Here is a 14,938-nt window from a genome sequence, read left to right as displayed (position 1 = left end):
ATCGTACCGACTCCTCTCATCCCGGCTCACAACCGTATACCGGCTTCTCGTCTCCCGGCTCACCACCGTACCGGCCCCTCTTCTCCCAGCTCACCACCGTACCGGCTCATCTTCTCCCGGCGCACCACCGTACCGGCCCCTCTTCTCCCGGTACCGGTTTCTCTTCTCAAGGCACATCGTCTTACGGCTCCTCTTCTCCCGGTTCACCACCGTACCGGCTCCTCTTCTCTCGGCTCCTCATTTCCCGGATCATCACCGTTCCTACTCGTCTTCGTTCTGCTTTACTCTAATTCTAGTTTTACCACTGCCAATTATTTTATTGACATAACATATACTAAATTTCTGACAATACTTCAATAAAAGGCATCGAAATACTATTATTTTTTGTCCAGACTCACGTTTGAAGTTGAGCTTCATACATCATTGCACATGAGCAATTTGGTGCTCATAACGACGGCCCTTGACACGAATCCGAATCTTCGATGACAATATCCACTGTGATTTATTCAATATTTGTTTTGTCTTGAATGAAGTCGTCGTTAGTTCTACGTGATCTTATACGTTGCTATTTGAACGCGTGTTCATGACTTGACATTAATGCATTCAAATGTTCTTTAATGCAATCAAATGATATACTTGTATTTGCTTCGGTAACTAATATATCTTTGACGACATTAGCATACTTTGGATACTCTAGATTTGGTGACCGCTATATATGTACCGTATAGCGTTGAACATTCTCAGATGACGTTGTTCACCAGTTCAGAATGGTGGTTAAGTAATTAATCTCATTCAGTTGAATCTTGTGAATCTCATTTAAGGAATCTTGTAGCTCCTCGGTTTGTTTTGCCACTGACGCTTCTCTGCATGTGTTTTTATTTTGAAATATTTACTTCTATTCCTTATCGCATATTTATTTCAAAGAGATTTTTCAGCGAATACTTGCACAGTTATTTACAATTCATGTCTGGGAATAGGTTTATAGAAAATAAATTTTTTACCAATCGCTGAAATTTTTTCATTTATATTTATCCCGAAACATGGAAATATGAAGTCATGTTCGTAGTCGCTCCTTAGCTCTGATATTTGTAACAAAATCATAAAATGTATGCTAATATTCTGATGCTTAATAAGTTAATATATTTGTTAATATTTTCGAAAAATTATGTTTCATATTAATGAAACCAAAAACACAACAGCGTGGGTGAATGACGTTGATGTAAATAATTTTTTTGCTCGACATTTCTTCTGACTAATATCTAATAAGAAACACACTGTGCGTCAAATAATAAGCTAACCCAGTACATAAAAAAATCTTCAGTTGAAGATAACTTATATCATGATGAAGACATGGACATGATGAAGGCGCGTGTGTAGGTTTAATGATAGTGTTGAGGCAAGTTCATGCTATACACGACTGTGGATGACAAGGTTTCATGGGCAGTCGTGTTGTCCGCCCTGTTAAAACTCCCTTATCAAAGCTTTATAAATGCGACTTGTCGTACTTGGCTGTGTTCACTTCAATCTTCCTACGTCTGGCATAAGAAGCGCATGCTTTTTGGGATGTGACAGGAGATTGCTTATTGATGTAATCAATATAGTTAAGCTCTAACGGTATGCAGAACTTTTGAGTACAACCGGAGGTGGATGTGTGTTTGGAATAATGATATTATTATAATCTGTTTATAATTTATCTTTTATAATAATTGTTTCTATGAATGTTTTTTTTACCATTTTTCATACTTATCATCTATTTTTTATGGTATTACCTCAGAATAAGGTAAATGTATAATAAGCTGTACCTTAATCAAGTTTCACTGGTTGTCACCGAGACTTAATTAGCTATCATATTATATTTCATTTAATCATTTGGGGCAAATCATTTCGGGTATTTTAGGCCTTCGCGGTTGTGACTGGACAGATTCTGCAAAATATCATCCGCAAAAATATGTTCGTATTTTGCACGCGAATTTCGTCTCTGTCTCATCGCCAAATGAAGGCATAGCACATTGGTTCCAAAAATATCAATAGGGATTTATGTTCAAAAGAAGCCCTAACGACAGTCACTAAATAAGATAGGCAAAAACAAGACGGATTGCTCTGACGGAAGCCTGAAGAAGGTTTAAGGAAAGACAAGAATTTATCTCTTTGGTGTAATGGAGGAAAGGGGAATTGATGATGGATTGCTAGGCGGTGGCGGCGAAGGGGTGGTGACAAGAAATGTTCAAGCGAGGCTATGGCAAGACGAGATGAAGATTATCAAGAAGAATGGGTGGTGGGACCGCGTCCCAAAAAGGGGACAATCCTACAAAACTGTGCAATGGATTGCTGGTGCCACATTCATCGCTGACGTCTGAAGTAATACGTGTTGTTCATGCACTTGTGTATTACTAGTTAAATTTTACAAGTGATTTCGGATTAAATAAGTTTTTCGTATGTACTTATCGTTTGTAAAATGATTTGAATAAACAGATGTTCGCCTTTTTCACAGACTATCGCAAAAATGGAAGTACAGAATAAACGAAAAATGAACTACACGTGGAATTCTGTGGAAAAACAAGAATTTATTAGTGGGAAACATTACGCGCGATGAATAGAAAAATGGCGAAATGTTCAAGAAGGGTACCTACTTTATCGTAACGCAGAAAATGCATTATTGGAACCCATTGTCCCTAAAACCGCATATCATCAGATGCGTTTCATATTCGCACATATACCTTATTTTAGGATAATTGAAAAACGTACATATTTTTTAAATTTTATCAAGGTAAACTTATGCATGTATTATAAGAAATAATTTTTTAGTAGGTATTCAAGTCTTATAAGTAAATATGTTGAAATTTTGTAAATTTAGAATTTCGTCCCTTCGGACTTCATTTAAGTTGCCAACTCGTTGTTGCATTACGTATTCAAAACTGGTTCGAGAATTTTGAGGTACGGCTACAAATTTGCTGCAAAGTTAGCTCAATTCTAAGACTTATTATTATTCGGGAAGAGGCCCAGTTTTTTGGAACGTTTCCTCAATTGAGTGAAAGAAGCAGCGACTCGGAATCTAAACGAGTAGCAGCGCACCGCGGAGTCTCTGAAGCTCAAGACGCGTGCGCTTTCTAAACTTTGGCGGGAAAATTACTAAGTGACACCACGACGTCACATTAATTGCGTTCTGCGATATTTTAGTGAACGTGGGAGGTAATTTTTAACTCTTCATCTCGTGGAAATCTAGGAGTTGGTGCAGTTTCTACTATTCCTTCCTCGCTTTGCGAGTATTCTTGTGGAGTCATGCACGTCCATAAACTGGGATTTTTTAAGTTTTAATTGAGAATATTAAAATTTCTTTGAACATATTGCGAAATTTACTTTACTTTTTAAAATCAATAAATAAGCATTGATCCGATCCAAAGAGATTTCTACACAGTTACACGCTTGGAAAAGTGGACTTTAACTAGACAAAATATTTGAAATTCTACTTCAAATCGAGCTGTACCTTCGAGACAATTCCCACTCTATGGAGTTTTTTCGTAGAAGAAAATTCCAAGAACTGCACTCGTACAGACGGTGATCCGGTGATTGCATTCGGTCCCAGTTGGTCAGGGCCCCTCTGGTTCATTTTCACGGTGCTATCCAGTGTGACAGACACGAAACGCTCCCGTATCCCAGAAGCTGCTGGCCTGGAATACAGAACAGAATTCCAATTGTCAAGTAAATCAAGTGCCACAGATTTTATGTTAGGAAATAACTTTCAAATTATTGCTCCTAAGTTTTTTCAGCGTGAAGTCATTGTTATGAGAGAATGTATTAGAGAGCAGCCTTTCTGCACGCCATCGATAGCAAGCTTCTTTTAGACGTTGATCACAGGTCCAGGCTCCCCTTCGCCTGCCTAAACCGCCTCAATCCAAAGCCATATTGCAAACAGTTGTGCCTGAGACCCGAAGGGATTTCATTCCTTTTGGCCACGTCACTGACGGCAAAAAGAAAACATTTTTTCAACCGGTCGCCGCGTCTTTAAGAAATAGCATTGAAAGTATTCAAAATGAGATCGAGTATGAAGTGACTCAATGGTAAATCTCCAAATAACTTTCCGCGGTTACCTTTTCAAAGCGTGTCGGAAATAGTATCTTCGACGCCCTTTGGGAAGGGGCCGGGAGGGCATGGTTGACACCGGGTGATCGATTGAACGTGTCAGGCTATGTACCCTGCAAATGAGAAAGATCGCGACTCGTGAAGACGTAAAGAAAGTGACGGTGACACAGCAGCGCGGTGAAAAGGGTTCGAATAGTTTCTCTTCTATATAGAAGATCATGTGAGTAACTCGCCGTCCTATGCAATGTCATTAGCTAGAAAACGAAATTCAATTCTCCATTATACAAGTCCACTGGTATCTTGCTAAAAGTTTTTGCATTAAAAGTATTCTTGTTTCGTGAATCAATGAAATTCTTGTGTTTGCGTTCTATGAATTGTGAACTTGCGTCTATTTCATTGTGGATGGCTGCTGATAGATAATAATTTAATTGTATTCAGCACGTTTGAAAACTATCGTTTATGTGCTTTAATTTACACAGAAACTCTCTCGTATAGTAAATGTAATACATTGACATGCCATGCACTCGTGCGTCAGTATGCATATACTTCACAAAATATTTGGGAGCAGTTCACGTCTCAAACGTTACAGAGTTGGTGCCATTTCTAGATAACTGCACGGCACTCCCTATACCATTCAGCAAATGGAATGTTACCCCAACGCTAAATCATCTTCCGAGGCTCCATCGAATACCTAATAAAGTTTGTCTCCGATGGATGGATTACGCTCCGACGAATATATGTGACACTCCGGTCCTTCCTGGGATTATTCCCGGCAAGCTGTGGAATTAGAGGATTTATGGGATTAGCAAAGACCAATCATAATAAAGTCAGTGCAATCAACGGGAGTATTAGGCTCATTCAAATCAGTATTTGGCGTTCTACTGGTATATGTGGTTAGGGCTTATAATCAATGTTCGCAATAGTATGTGTTCGACAAATTTAGGAAACAGCATATGTGAGCAATATGAAATACTAAAAGGTAGTGATCCTCTTAAAAAAATTATTTTCTTACAGAATGCTATGAATCAACTCTCGTCGATTCATAGTCGACTAATTTCCCTCTCGTTAGTTCATGGGATTGTTTTTTTAATATCTATCGAATATCTAATTCAAATATCTATATATAGGCGTTGAATATTCTTGAGGTATTCAGAAGCGCCATGTTGGTTTGAGAACCCCAATGGAATACCTCTTTGTTGGAGCGTGTATCCTGCGTCGGGTTACTCCCTCTCTTTCGTTCCTAGCACCCCACGCTAATTCTTATTCTGTAAGCGAAGGCTTTTTCCAATGATGGTGAGATTTTTGGATTTCTTCCCTAGGCCTGTGACTGATGGCATCCGACCTGTCGCAAAATATACGGTTACTGGTGCTCCGTATATTGAGCCTTCACAGCAATAGACGGCACTCCTTCGCTTTGTATTGCCTACTAGAAATGTTAGGATGAAAATCCAGTTTGCTGAAAGATGATCTCAGTGCGTGACGGGAATGCACGCGTGACCGAAAGAACATCTGTCGCTTAAAAAATTGTGGCAACTGTTGATGAAAATATATAAGTGAAAATTTCAGTTGATAAAGTCATAATGCATGTACTGTACTGATGGTGACTAAGTATCTGTCAAGATGACTCGTTCCTACTAATCGTAAAAGAGTCGGTCATACGATAGCTCCCCCATCCATGTTTTCTTGAGTAAAAATTCCAGAATTTTTTTGAGCTGTGCACCCCCCACACCTCGATAAAATTTAATCAGCAGCCAATCCAAGTTCCCGGTATTTTTTACTGCTTTTATCTCTTTCAGAGTCTCTCATTTGGTCGCTCTGATTGGATTCCTTCTTACTGCACCAAGGGAATAAATTCATTAGGTCTGTCTACACGCTGTCTGGGAATTCTGAATATTTGAATCATGGATTCCCTCAACTCTTGTGGGGGAAAAAATCTTGCCTAACTGCATATTTGAAAATTCTATCCGCGTCAAGAGCTGATGGCAGTGACATCTTGGATAATATCAAGGATTAGCTAAAAAAACAATGAAAATAAAATTGATGCCCTGGCCCAACGACCTATACGCATCTTATTTCTTGAACTTATTTTAATTGTGATATATATTTCGCCATGCGGCGAAGCACTACATGCGATTAATTTTCATTCCATGATGAATGCATGCTAAACGAAAAAATTATTATAGGGTATAATATTTTAGTAGCTATTAACTGTATCATTATTTCAGAGAAATTATTTCCAGGTATTATACGCATGAAATGTATTAGGGATTAAATTCCTCCATAGAAACACCCACTGTTATTTGCATAATTTAATAAATTTATTTCATGGGACCTGATGATGAGGTGAGAAAGAGCACTAGAGCTCGCCTCTGAGCGTCTCGAGAGCCATCGATGTCTGTGTTATGGAAGATCTCGACGCGCCGCTCGTAAATCTGCCTCGGTTTCAGTCTTGCTTCCCTCAATTTATTACTATGATGACAATAATGGAAGTGTGCAGACATCAGTCATGTAAGATGCTCTTAAAACGACGAAAATCGTAATGGAATTTGAGTACCCGAGCTATTCATTGAAATTCCATAATTTCTAATGTTATTGTTCATTGACGCATATCACATTTTTCTTACGCTGCTGTGGTTGACATAAATCTGTAAACCCTGTTTAAGGGGGAGCTTGAAACTGGTAATACTTGAATACTTTGTGTAAGTTTTTGTTTATTCGATGCAATTTGAATGAATGTGAAAAGCCTCAGCAAATATTGACCTTGTGAAAAATTTTTAGTTCTGAGAAACTCGATTTTCTGCTCATAGCCACCGTTGAACTTATTTTATAATCAAAAAGACAAACTCAATTTTTCACAGACTTGAGATTTTCTTTCGATAGTTCATGAATATTTCTTGGAAGCCATTCCTGGCTGGGCACTCTCATTCAACTCCGCAAAAACTCACACGAAGAGAAAAAATGTTGGTTCTTTTCAACTATCCCCCGTCTCCTGTATACATTTTCTGACTTTTTGGGATTCCTACGGCGCTCTGGAATGGGCTTTTGATTTATTACTCTCGGTAGGAGGCGACTTGTGGGGGGCTCCGTCCCCTGCCTTCCGCACTACGCTCCCCGGCTCAGATTTCGCAATCCCAGTCTAGGTGACCTCTTCGATAGCAGCGCTTCAGAAATCCCTTCACATTCTCTTGATAAACTTTAGAAACCCTTCCTTAATAAATTGGGAATAATTCTTCTTTTTTCTTGTCTACAAACGCATTAACATGTTCAGAAATCCCTTCACATTCTCTTGATACACTTTAGAAATCCTTCCTTAATAAATTGGGAATCATTTTTCTTTTTTCTTGTCTACAAACGCATTAACATGTTTAAGGCGCATTAATGTCAATTTGAACTTAAAATCGCGCTTTTCTAAAAATAAAAGATCTGAATTTATTATTTGCGAACCTAGTTGAAAGTAAAAAGGACGAATCAAAATTCTTATTGAGTAATAATTATTGATATGAGTACATGTGAATCGCTCATTTTCATCATAGATATCAAGTTAAATAGAACTTACGTTCCCTTAATTTAAAATAGCGTCTTTTTCTTCCCGCGAATTCACATTCATCCTGTGTACTATCTATAATGCAACCGCATGATTAAATATGCAAATCAGTCAAACTTTCTTGCATACCTTGGATGAATTCAAATAAGACGTTCTAAGCTTATTCTTATCAAACAGCAAGTCAGAGAAGTATTTTTTCCTGTCTTAAAAAAGTATCGATCTGAGTACAGTTCCCTCCCAGTCCATGTCAAACGCTTTCTTCGCCTATCCGTTTGGAAGCCCTCGTTTTCGTCACCTGATTTACGATGCCTTCGTTCGGAGCTCTGCTCTTGTTTTTTTGAGTGCATTCTTCAGCGATCTAAACACTGCAAGTTGCATAGGTTTTTACGCCATCGATATTGCAGTTGGTTAATGCCTACGCCCTCAGCAGATTTTCTTACGAATCAAATGATATCGAATTCCTATTTATTCAAATTTGGACTTAATTAGAAAAGTCTTATTTAAAAAAAATTGAATTAAGTCTCTCGTAATGAGAATCAAACAGTCCATTACCAATGAATTAAGTGCCTTGATATATGCTTTATAATTTTCTACGCCTATTTAAGTTCATTGAGATGGAATCTATTCTTGTGACGATTATAAAATCTAATCAATCGTCTAATTTTTTATTTAGTGCGGAAAATAATTTCGTCTACATTAATTTCTCCTTGCAGTAGAAGTTTCTAAAATTAGACTAAGAAATATATTTATGACGATACCATTAATTCAGACGACTTTGAAAATTTATACAATGAGTAAATGGCATGCTCAGTCATTATTTTGTTTGCTCAATTATTTGATGTTGTATTTTATTTAAAAGTTAGTAAAATCTCCATACTTACTTTCTCGGACTCACTAAACTTACTTATAAAACTAAAAATCTTAAAATTGTTATAACTCATTTTTCAAGAACTTACTGCTGCCTCTGGGGTATTACATTAAAATGTAATAAATTTTGTTCAGTGGGTATCTATCTTCCAAATTCAATCAGTACATTAACGCAGCGACTACACTTCTATCCCTCCTAATACTACCTCTTTGAAATATCTTCTTAATTGCCATGCCGGTAAGAGTGATGGTGGTCTTAGACATTAGTAAGAAAAATGGCTTCGATGGAAGGGTTTTTTAAGCCATTGAATTCCCGTTGAACCTTTTCTAACTCGTCTAATAGTATAAATTTGAAATCAGTTTTGCATTTAGTGGAGAAAAAATGTGACGTAACACTGCATCAATTTTTTTACACTTTGGGGCAGAGAAATTATATTTTATGATATATTTTGGAAGAATGCTTACTCCACTACAAATAAAATCATTATTGCACAAAATACTCCTCGAAAAACATTCATAGAAATATGATTTTTTATATTTTTCCCTGCAGGTACGTTGTCGAGAGTTACTACAGCTGGTGAAAGTGCTTTTATGTCGGTATGTATGTGGACACGATGTTTAATTTACTGTTTATTATTATTATTATTTATTTTTAATATTTTCTTTAGTGTCTACTAAAATGTAAAAATGAAATCCTTTGTTTTCTAGAAGCACTGAATTTTATATATTGAAAATTCAGCCAGAAAGAATGAAAAATAAAATAAGTCTTCAGAAATAAAATTATTACAGTTTCTAAACTAATTTGGAGCTCGGGAAATGTATATTACTTGCTTAATCTAGTCGATAATATGAATGGAATTCAATTATTTCTCTGGTCGCTGAATCAGTTATAAGTGCTGGGCAGATCAAGAGCGAATTAAAAATCTCACACATCTCCATTCAGGACGCTTCTCTGCCACTGATTTATTCCTTGCAAAGAGCGAGCAAAAAATACTGATATACGACCTGACTCCTCACAACGATTCTTACACTTCAATTGCACATTGTAGCAAGTCGGTTCGGCAAACGGTGTTTTTAGACCGCTACTCTATTCGAGCTGGACAGCGACGATGATTTAACGTTGAAGAAGCTCCTATCGCGTTGGCTGTTCTAGCACGTCACCATAATAATCATCAAGTATATCTTGGTTTGTAAGCAATGATTAATTTTGTCGCGATCATTCAGATTACGTTCCGAAACTATCTGCATGCCGCTGCAAAGAACTACAAACTCTCTGAAGATATTAGACGTGCGAATGTCTATATATTTTCCATTCTTCATTTTTGCAAGATATATGTTAATTTACATGAACAAATTTCAACAAGAAAAAATTAGGCATCTTCTGAATCCCAGTGAGGAAATTCGCGCACCTACAAAAAATATTTTGAACCACACCATAACCAGAAATTTTATCGCCTTTTTCTTACTGCAAATAATTCAAATTCAGTGCTACTTTGTAGCTGTGAACTCCTAATATTATTGCATAACTCGTAATACACGCGCCTCCGAAAAGCGTCCGCATGTGCGAAAAACAAATTTTTGGGAGCCGGCAAGATGAGATTCAGTCGCTGGGGTCTGATGAGGAAGACAGGGAGTGTTGAGGGTCGACCCTCATAAATATTAAAGGGGGATCGCCCTGCTACCCTCGTGACAGCGCTCTGACAAGCCTCCACTGGCCTCCTTCTGTAGCGTTGTTACGCACTTCGGAGTTCTGGAGATTTATTCATGTAGCCACCATCAATATTTCATTGAGACACAATTGTCTTGTTTTATTCAAAGGTCAGACAAGAGAAAGAGAGAGAGAGACGGTAGCACTCTACGAACAAAAGTTTGTTGGACTGTTTCACTCACAAGTGTTGTGCAGTTTATGTCGCTAGTGTAGTAATATTTCTTTAACATCTGTTACAACCGTTCCGTTTCTTCTCAGCTGCAAACCCCTCGCGTAGGACGAGCTACTTCTGAACGGACTTCTAGTTTGTGAAGACTCTCAGCATGAAATTAAATTTTCTTTCTTACAGCTGTGTCTTCAAGAAACAGATTTCGTCTAATGTCATTCTGTAGTGATTTTAATTTTCTCTGGAAAAGGATCGATTTGAAAGAAAGCGTCCTGATTTAACCAATCGAATTACTAGTCTATTTCAAATCTTTCAGTATTACGACGTATATTCGGTGAAAAAAGTGAATGGATGAATGAAAAATGATACGCGCAAAAATCTACATAACTGATGTAACGAATATGTAATTTTTAAAATATTTTTATTATTATAGTAAAATATAAGTCAGTTACTGGCAATATACCAATAACTACATACCAGCAGCAGTTCCTATCTCAGGGCTACCAACTGCAAATTGAATATTTTCCCCACTGCACTCTGAACAAATTTCTAGCTGAGCTCCAGAGAGTGAGTGGTATTCCCTAGCGCCGCAGTTCCACACATCTGGCTCCCTTTTGGCCTGCCACACTGAGAAAAATTAAAGGGTCAAGTTGTCCAAATAGTGGCACATTTTTCGCGCGTAGCACTGATACGCCTTTATGTCTGGGACTAACTGGGTCAGGGCGACCCACACAAGATGAAGGGTGCATCACTTTTGGAGTAAATCTCGCTCATTTTTATGTGTGCACCCACTGAATGTTAACGGTTCCCCCTCCCCAGCCAATGGCGGGCTCACGAACCGCATCCGCTGCACCAAGCCCTCTCTCTCTTGACGCAGGCTCTGTACATTCCTTACACTTATACGTAGAATTATTGTACGTGCATGAGAAATCTAATGTAATAATAGACAAATTTTAGACCATCTGTACATTCCTTGCACATATACGTAGAATTATCGTACGTGCATGAGAAATCTAATAGAATAATAGACAAATTTTAGACCATCTGTACATTCCTTGCACATATACGTAGAATTATCCTACGTGCATGAGAAAGCCGATAGAATAAAAAACAATTATTGGACTATTTCACATTTTTTGTCGAGTATTTCAAAATTACTTGCATTTGATCGACAGTAAGGACCACAGCTTCCACACACAGGACCACACCAGTTATGACCACAGCAATATCAAAATAAATTTAATATTGCCCTTTCAAAGTATATAGTACTGTCTATTTGGGTTAAAGAATTTTATAATTTATTTTACTTATTTTCGTCACTGCAAAAATTAAACGTTAATAATCTTTTTCGTCAGCTTGCACTTTATTTCAATGCCATCAAGCACAGCCTTTTCCTATTTTACTTATGCGTTTACAACTTGAAATTAATAAGAAAGACAGCGTGGAACCGCAAAAAAAGTTGGTTTGGATTATTATTAGCTTCAAATACCTTGAACCTTCCTACCTTGTACCTTCAAATGCTTCAAAATCCTTGATGTAAGTACTTTGATGTAAATACCTTGTTGTAGTCTGACTATTTTGGTTCTATCCTAATTTGCGTATTCCATTAGCGTTGTAGCATTGCAGGCCAATATCCCGTACGTGGAAAGTTTGCTGCAATCAACCGTGAGACATTTTATTTTCAGTAATTTCTCATAGTAAGACGTAATTTGAAATATTGACTTCAAAGGTCAATGTAATTACTTGAGTGAAAATTGTTGTGACTCACGGAATTTTCGCAGAGAATAAATAACGTGGGAGAAAACCCCCCTTGTCAGGCACATGTGTCAGACTTTCCTTTCTGCCAAACGCTGTCATGCTTACTTCCTGTGTTCATCTTTATGACTGTTTGCCTTGTCTTCTTCTCCACTGTCAGCTTTTACTTCTGACTGTTTGTGGCAAAGTCACTGCCGTTTGTGTCTGAAAATTCATATAAATGTCGTGATTTACATAACGCGAAAGTTTTTTGAAAATTTAATTAAGTCGTATTTCATTTGTATCGCGGTAGTAATACAAATATTGCCAATTTATGAAAAAAGAATTTATTCATTCTCAATGCAGAATGAATAAATAATAAATGAATAAAAATAAATAACAAAATAATATTAATAAATGAATATTCGCACACTGCATTTTCATCATCAGTTCGGAAACATAAGTCATTAAAATGCTTCAAAATTCGCCTTCTCTTAGTTCTTGAAGGTAAAGTTGAATGAAAAAAAAATAATTTTTATGCGTGATATAAAACACACGAAATACTGTCATGGCCGGCGGAGGCCCTCCCGCGATTCGAGCGCTTGTCTCGGCGATTGTTCTTTCGCATCGCAAATTATCGCGCAGCGTTAATATTGATCTTGGAGATCGGCCTCACAGGGAAGCTGCGTAGGGTAGCCAAATGTTAATATATGGCGACGGTCTTCAGCAGGAATGTAAGCGCCATCATGCCTCCCTCGCGTCCACATCAAATCTGGAGCACAAGCGTGTGAGTCTTACACGCGTTTGTTATCTATTGAGATAAGTGGCAATTATACTCGTTTATATACCTCATAGCTTTTTACTAACCTTACGTAATTAATCACATTAGCTCGTAGACGTGAGATTGTAGTTTTTATCTCACGTCTTCAGTTGACATGTCATAAAACCCACTTCTATTCCAATCCAATATTTCGATATTCTGATCCTCACGAAATTTCATTTCAGTTGTTATTAGCAGCTTACACATAATTGTTCTTTGTTTGCCAAATCAAAAAGTGAGTTGTCTTCCGATTGGACAGTCAAAGGATCAACGTCTCTATGAATCCTGACTGTGCTTCTGAATACTCACAATGACAGCCGGATAATTCAGAAGCACCCATAACTGCTCCCGACCCACGGCCCATTTTTCAGGCCAACTTCCTTTATCTATATTCCAATGAGCAATTCAAGGGCTTTTAAAGCGCATTCAAGAGGTGCCAATGCATAAAACATTAACGGAGGAACCGTATGTCATTATCGCGGGAGTGATGAAAGCAAGGGAAGTAATATCCGAGTATCAATGCCTCAATCACAAGTATTGATAAGTATTTGAATTCAATGCAGATTGGTCCATGTGCGGATCTAGATATGACTAGGTTAAGCAGTTTGATATTGTAATCAAGGTTTTTATCGACGTTTTTAAATGTGAAATTTAGACCGGGGGCCATACTTTCAAAATTCGCTAAGTGAACGTAAGTACTTACGCTCTATTTTCTTGTCTATGATTGGTGGATTTTGCTTGAAAGGCCGCCAATGATTGGCTAATGAACTTACGACCTTTTAAGTTTTTTTGAAAGTATAGGCCCTGTTCGCCAGTAGATACCTTTTTTCTAGGCAATTATTCACAAAAAAGGTAAATTCCATTAAATTACTAAGAAAGTTTGAATTATTGTTGAATGATTCCAGAACCATTAGTCCTTTTTGTTATGGAGTGTCTAACTATCTACTAATTATAGCCAATCGTTAAGGTCACACTGAACGACAATTCAAAAAAATTCTGTGAGAAATTTCGAAGCTTTCTGTTATGTTATTACTAAATGAGTTCATGTTTTGCATTCAACAACGAACTGCTCTGCATGAAACTGGAGTGCGCGTTACGAAATGAAGTAATCTCGCAAATAGCTGAAGCAAGCGAGAGAGAGAGAGCCTGCAGCCTGCAAGCGCAGTGTTGTTCTTCGTGCCGTTCCGACCCCTCCACACTCTTCTCACGGTTCACCAACTTCACTTTAACTTATAAAAGCATCGTGCCTGAATAGGACAATAGCAGAGGAGAAAAATAACGGAACAAAACCAGAAAGGACAGACCGACTGCTGGGCCACCGTTTCCACTTCTTTGAACGCTAGACCTTTTGGCGCAGCGGGCTAGCTTTTTTTGACAGCAGCCTCGTGAGTTTGACTTTTTCACTCTCCCCTCCCCTTCGTTTCTGATATAGCAAAATATTGCTGGTTCGGTGATGAAATTTTTATATCAATTTGAAGATTAAATTTGAAAGTGCTGCGGGAAACAAGGACTAACGGAACTCGAATCGATGAAGAACACCAACTTAAACAGATGATTAAAGAAATACACTTCATCTGAAAATATAATAAGGATCGACTTGTCCAAAAGGATCGACTTGTCAAAAAAAAATCCAAATTCAAAAAACCTTGTTTTGTCGTTGTTTGGATTAGCATTAGTTGGGGAATAGAACTGAATAAAAAACTGGGTCACTTTTTTGTATAATTGTGCTCTGTTAACTAATTCGCACGCAACGGCTGCACTGTAAATTACAATTTTGTATTATGAATTTTTTAGTCTCATTCGCTACCTTCGTATAAGAAAATATTTATTTTGAAAAAGTTATTATTGAACTTGAAAATTACGTATTGTTCTAGCTGTATATTGCCAAAGGAAACCTCTCCGTTACTTCTGTGAAGGTATATGCGCGGTCGCCTGCGAGACTCCGACAAATCAATTCATGATGACACGTTACGTGTCTCAGACTCTCAACACTTCTAGTTTACGCTGCTTGTCGTTCAG

The 14,938-nt window shown here is 37.6% G+C and overlaps 2 protein-coding genes across 2 annotated transcripts in view; both read left to right on the top strand.

The window, feature by feature from the left end:
* Positions 1–9,061, top strand: part of LOC108667409 (homeotic protein ultrabithorax) — a 246,847-nt gene extending 237,786 nt beyond the window's left edge. The window contains exon 5 of the mRNA XM_047884122.1: positions 9,042–9,061. The gene's annotated coding sequence lies outside the window, so the exon portion shown is untranslated. The remainder of the gene's footprint in view (positions 1–9,041) is intronic.
* LOC108667412 (homeobox protein Hox-B7) overlaps positions 1–14,938 on the top strand; it is a 109,083-nt gene that overhangs the window by 41,249 nt on the left and 52,896 nt on the right. The gene's annotated exons all lie outside the window — the stretch shown is intronic.

The sequence above is a fragment of the Hyalella azteca genome, unplaced genomic scaffold (assembly GCF_000764305.2).
Source record: "Hyalella azteca isolate HAZT.00-mixed unplaced genomic scaffold, Hazt_2.0.2 contig14656, whole genome shotgun sequence".
NCBI lineage: Eukaryota > Metazoa > Arthropoda > Malacostraca > Amphipoda > Hyalellidae > Hyalella > Hyalella azteca.
The sequence above is the reverse complement of the archived record's forward strand: the minus strand, read 5'-3'. Positions and strand labels throughout refer to the sequence as shown.